Source organism: Rhinolophus hipposideros, assembly GCF_964194185.1.
Source record: "Rhinolophus hipposideros genome assembly, chromosome: 9".
Classification (NCBI taxonomy): domain Eukaryota; kingdom Metazoa; phylum Chordata; class Mammalia; order Chiroptera; family Rhinolophidae; genus Rhinolophus; species Rhinolophus hipposideros.
The window spans coordinates 14357327-14363326 of record NC_138055.1 but is presented as its reverse complement, the minus strand read 5'-3'; positions in this window follow the sequence as shown (position 1 = coordinate 14363326).

The following is a 6000-nucleotide window of genomic DNA, read 5'->3' as shown; positions in this document are numbered from 1 at the left end:
TGACTGGGAAAAAAATCAAGGTAGTGCAGTATCTGGGAATCCCAGTCTCCCCCTTTCTTTGTCTCCCCCCTTCTTGCCTTTGTGCTGGCTTCATTCCCAAACAGGATCCCTCCTTATAGCAGCAAAAATAGCCACTGTTGACGGTCAGATCCCAAAATATGGCTGTACATAGAAGAAAGAATGAGAATATAACCCTGTTCACTCACTAGCTCTGGAGTAAAACTCCTGGCAAGATCTCTGCCCCAGCTGAGTGGCATACTTTCCCTGAACCAATCACTGTGACCGGAGAAATAGACCCTTTAGCTCACCAAGCTGAGGTCATAGACCCACCCTGTGTGGGAGAGTGTTGGCTTTAACTGAACTAAATGGAATAGTGTCCCCAGAGGAAAGAATCTGTCACCCAAATAAGGAGGAGAAGAATTCCAGGAAAGCTAAAGCAACAGAAACTCAAATAGACATTATTCCGAGATTTTACATCTCTTAGCTCTTTTAGGTTTACTCAGGAACTGGGATATAACCAGATCTGCAAACATAGGGGTGAGGACCTCAATGAACCCTGCGGCGAAGATCAGGAGAAGTAAAGGAGGTGAATTCGTAAGATGAATTCTAACTCAGAGCAGCCTTGGATAAGTCCCTTTCTCTATGTGAGCCTCATGAACAAACTGACCTAAATCAAAACGCTGTCCTCAACTGAAGCTTCATTATTATCCCATGATCTAAGTTCACCATAAAATATTAGAACCCAGTTCTATGCTGCTTTTCTCAAAGAGGCCCACATATGAACGTTTAGGAAGTTAAAAAGCAGCTCCTTGCAGCAATGAAGGTAGAAGCAGCTTGGGGATGACAACACAGAGCTGAGAGATAGAAGCAGAGTCTGGCTACAGAGCACTCCAGCCCCAGTTCTAGCCATACCCACAGGCAGCACCTTCTGGATTGTCCGATTAAAGAAGCTAACGAGTTCCGCTTTCCACATACTCCATGATGGGTTGGCTTTTTCTATCACTTACAACAAAAGGAATCCTAAGTGAAAGAAACAGAGACTGACTTTCCTGAGCACTACCTTGAGAAATGCCACGATACATTTCTTCAGTGAGAGCATTCAACTGACTAGAAATGTCCATCCTTTATGGAAGTCCTGAGTGGGACAAGGGCTGCTGGCACCTAGGCCACACACTGGAGGAAATCAATAACCGCAAACCTGTATGGCAATAAATATCCTGTTTTCAGTCCCACAAATGATTGACAACTGATCAGACCCCAATCTCCATTCCCCAAAGAGAAAATGGAGTTAGAAACATATCCAACCCCCATCGCCCAGCAACACAAGAGTTGGCCAATTTTTTCCCCCAGGATTTCAGGAAAGCCAGTGCAGTGAGATTCCATCTCATTTGCAAAGTAGCACATTAATGTGCTGATCAGCTTTCATAGGACCCAACCAAGCATTGAGCCGAAATAAGGAGACTTACATGGGCTTCATGAATCAGTTATCTTTCTGATGAGTATTTAGTTTCTCTTAAGGATTAATTCTCTCAGCACAAGGGTGAACACTGGTAATGCCCATGTGTTTACTCACCCTAATAGAAGCTTTGTATGAAGCTAAATACCTGAGGCTTTCGTGGCATTGTGAAACCCAAATCTCCCAAATGAATAACTGAGATCTTACACGCAGTTTAGAAGATAAAGCACTTCAAACACTTTCTTGGCGGTCTGAAGGCCTTGGACCTATTCACCTTTGGGTTTGGGGTTTGACTCACCTTTGGGGTTTGAAGGATGTGAACTCAATTTGTTTAACTACAGAACCAGAGCCTCTTCACCACTGCTCTTTCCTCTTCCCTGCCTATTACAGTTCCTGGAACAAACTAGGATGCCAAAAAAATATTTTCAGTTGGTTTTCTTTCCCTCTAGAAGAAACCCTAAAGTTAAAAAGATCTATGCTCTGACACTCAGGCCAATCCTATACATTAGCCTTTAGAAAACAAAATTAAAACAGTAAAAGGAATTCATTAGTTCATGCAACTGAATGGCTCGGGGATGAGTAAGGCTTCATGCGAAGCCTGATCCAGCATTCATATTTTGAAAGTAAGATTTGACTTCTGTCATTTTTTTAGCTTAATATTAGTCTATGTTCTTTGATGTTGGCTCTATTCTCATGCAGTTTCTCACTTCATTGTATCAAGATGACTGGCAATAGCTCTCAGAGCTACATGATTCTTTATTCACATCCAGCCGAAATGTGGTATGTGTCAGCATTTCCAGCAAAAGTCCTAAGAGTCATTCTGATTGGACTAGCTTAGATCACATGTTCATTTCTGAACCAATCAAGGTGGTAAGGGAGCTGATTGGCCCATGCCAGACTCCATCCTTGGTACTAAAGAGAATGTCTGTTTTACCCCGACCTCATGGCTGGAGAATTTGAGGTACAGTAGGTAATGGAAATGGGGCATGGTGGATAGCAATTCCCAAAAATCCATTACAAGCCCTCATTTTACACACGAAGCAACAGAAATCCAGAGAGCTTACCTTACTCAGAATCATCCAGTGCGCAAAGTGGGAGAAGTAGAAACTAGACCTCAAACCCACTGCCCTAAAGAGCCTTGTGCTTTCCTTGCTATATTAAACTTACTCCCAACCAAAACAGTACAAATGTCATTGTGTCTTTTGATACTTCTAAAGTTTCTGGGAGAAAAGACAGAAATACTCTACAGGTATGTGGAGGGGAAGTAAATTATTTGCAGGAGCATTCCATTCCTCAGGAGCAAGCTCTACGATTTTCAAGAACAAGCGACAACAACAAAAATGTCCCAAGAACCCAATGCATAGACCAGCTCTGTCATCCCAGCCAGATAGAGCAATGCAGGATGCCTGGCAGGGGGAACAAAGGAGAAAGTTCTTCTTGGGCCCGGGGGCCATATCCAGATTGAGGATGTTGGGGGAGGGGGCAGGCCTGCCTTTCCTCTGCTTTCAGTCCTCCACTAGACTATTGGCATTTCACTGTGGTCCTGGATGATGGAAGGAGCCCAGTGAAAGCGCTTGGATGTGGTTAGCACGTCCATGCTCCAGTGACAATGTGACCAATGTGTATGCCTAGAGTCACTGCATTATCAAAGGGCTCCTTGGAACCTGGGGAAATGGCAGGGCTTTCTTCCCCTCTTTCTGCTGGTTTTGTTTATTTATTTTTGAATCCACTTGATGAATTGACTTCTTGTCCCTTTCCAAGTGTTTAATACCGTTCTAGGAACTGACACTCTTCCCATCTTTGGCATTGGAGCTTTTCAGTACTGCAGTTCCACCCAAGCTCTGATCAGCAGTCAGAGTTAAAAGAAACGGATGAAGGACACCAGCCCCCTGGCCCAGCCTTTTCCCTCTGCCTTCCTCTCCAGGCACATTTTTTTTCTCAAAAGAAATCTCCTGGTTGACTTGAAAGGCTCTTCATCCAGAAGAGATAATACTGGTAGGGAGTGCGGGAGGAAGGGAGGAAGCTGAGAGAAAGGGGTGGTATCTCCGGACAAGAAGAGATGAGTGGTGGGCCTCCTGTCTGAGCAGAACCTGTCACTGTGAGGCAGGTCCTGGCCGGGAGGACTGGGCCTGCATTTGGCAGGGGGAGTGACAGTAAGAACTCAGAAGTCTAAGCTTGTCTTTACTGGCAGAGAAGCCATCAGCTTGGGACAGGTCAGGAGGGAATGACCGCTGGTTATTACACTGAAATAGTTCCTTGGACTTGCCCCATGTCTGCCATGGTGGTAAAGAGCTTGGGTTCGGGAGTCTGGGTTCAGATTTTAGTTTCGCCATGTTTTAAGTACGTTCCGTTGGGCAAGTCGTTCAGCTGTTGAAGACTCAGCCTTCTCAACACATCTCTTAAGTGACAGGACGACCCTTCCCCTTCCACTGCAGTCACAGCAAACCCACAGTATCAGAAAGGGCAAACTGAGCATGCTATTGCCCAAGGCCAAGGCGGGGCCAGCATCAGGACTGAGCACCTCCACTTCCCCCTGTGCAGGCAGCGAAATATCTGTGTCTCGCTCAAAGGCCTGAAATGTCCAGGTCACACGTTTTTGAGGGAGTGGGGATGCAGGAATCGGGAGGAAGCAATTTGCCAAGGTAAAGGAGTACTATAAGGTATACTCACAGATGGGGGTGGGGGGATGAAGATAGCCTCAAAGATCAGAGCAGTGGCTTTCAGGGGCCACATGTGAATTTTCACCAGCCTTTCTCCATCAATAGGAGCCAGATGAAAAGAATGAGCTGAACTAGACTCAGGGTCCCAAGCATGTCAACTCAGCAATAGCAGGGGAGTAAGCCACCAGATCCCTGATTATTAGCAGGGCCAAGACAACATCAGTGGAGGGAGGAGACCCCTTTATTGAGAACATGTGCCAAGGTCTATCTCCCAGGTTGTCTTCCTACCCCCCCCCCCCCGCCCCACCTCGAGCTAGCGATAGTTCTGTGGTCAGAGAGAATTAGTAGGATCCGGACCAGAGATCATAATTGCCCTGGCCTCTTTCACCATTGTTAGGATCCAGTAAGATAATGTGTGCATAGGGTGTTTAGAAAATGCAAGGCATAGAACGCACACTCGAGAGCTGGTAGCTGTCAGCAGCATTTCAAGTAGCATTTGCTCCCTTTAGATTGTATGTGCCATCAAAACTCCTCTTTTCAAGGTGGAAAAATCAGAACACAACTCAGATGTCCTAGCGTCCCTCCCTTATTTTGAATGATGGGTTTTTGGACACTACAGCTGATAATGTTTTCTTTTCCGCTGCCCCCTCATCATAGAACTTGGCTTTCTGACATCATAAAAGCCCTCTGTGCCAGGACAACCAAGTGGGCATCAGTGGAAGGAAAAGGCTGCAACTCAAGGGCTCATTTTTTCCATTTGTCATCCAAGAGCAGTGATGGTGGCTTTTCAGAGCCACAGAAACTCCATCTGTGTCAGACCCTCCAACAGAATGATTTACGGCCATCTCTTTAGGGGTGCCTTGCCCACTTTGTGGGTTCAGTATTGTCTAAATCACATTCTGGTGTCTTTTTGCCATTTGTCACACACCTGGACCCTTTGTGCCCTCCCTCTAAGCTGTCATCATGTGGTCACTCAGCAATTGCCAACTGGTTTTTCATATTAGCCCAAGAAAAACATCATTAAGAAGGGTGAGTCTGTGGCCAAATCCATTGCTTAATGGTCTGCAAAGCCAAACAGAAATAAATCGGAGGTATCTGAGCCGAAGACCTCTCTACTAGCAAGGAAAGCGAAATTTGACTCTTTAAACAGGAAAAATGGTAGGGTTGTCGTTATTGCATCGCAGAAAGCTTTCCCTAAATTAAATCACTTATAGAAATGTACCATTTCTTCTCAGGTCTTCTAGCAAAGAGGCTATAGAAAGGAAGATCATTTTTTCCACCAGGCAGTGATTGCATTCTCAGTTTTTATTAAAATTCTTGTTCCCCATAGAACAGCTTCTTTGGTAACTGACTCTGTTTTTTAACAGAGCTGCAAATTTATGGAGAAGGCAGTTCAATGTCATCTCCCTTAAAACTGCTCTTTTTCCTCATTCTACCACTTCACCTCTACCTCTGCAACACTCACCCATCTTCCCCGCCCCCCGCCTCCCCCACACTTAGCTTCACTGTCATACAATCCCATGGACCCATAAGCAGAAAAACCAAGTTACCCATAAAGGTACAATTCAGGCTGGTACAAAACATCTCAACAGCGTCAGACAGAGTTTCACACATTTTGAGGAAATAAAGGATGACCCCAAAATTTTACACACAAGTTGTTCCAATTCAAAGGCATCAGCCAAGATGAAACATACCAAAAAGAGAAGAAAAGAATAGACATAGCTTAATAAGCCCTTTACAAAATTTAAAAGTTGTCTATCAAATCTAGCCAACCAAAAGATAAATTAAAATAAAGAACTAAAACCAGGAAAAGGCAGACTTCAAAATGTTTTTAAAAGAATAGGTGGTAAAGGTTAGCATATCAAAATATAGCTAAAGCTACTT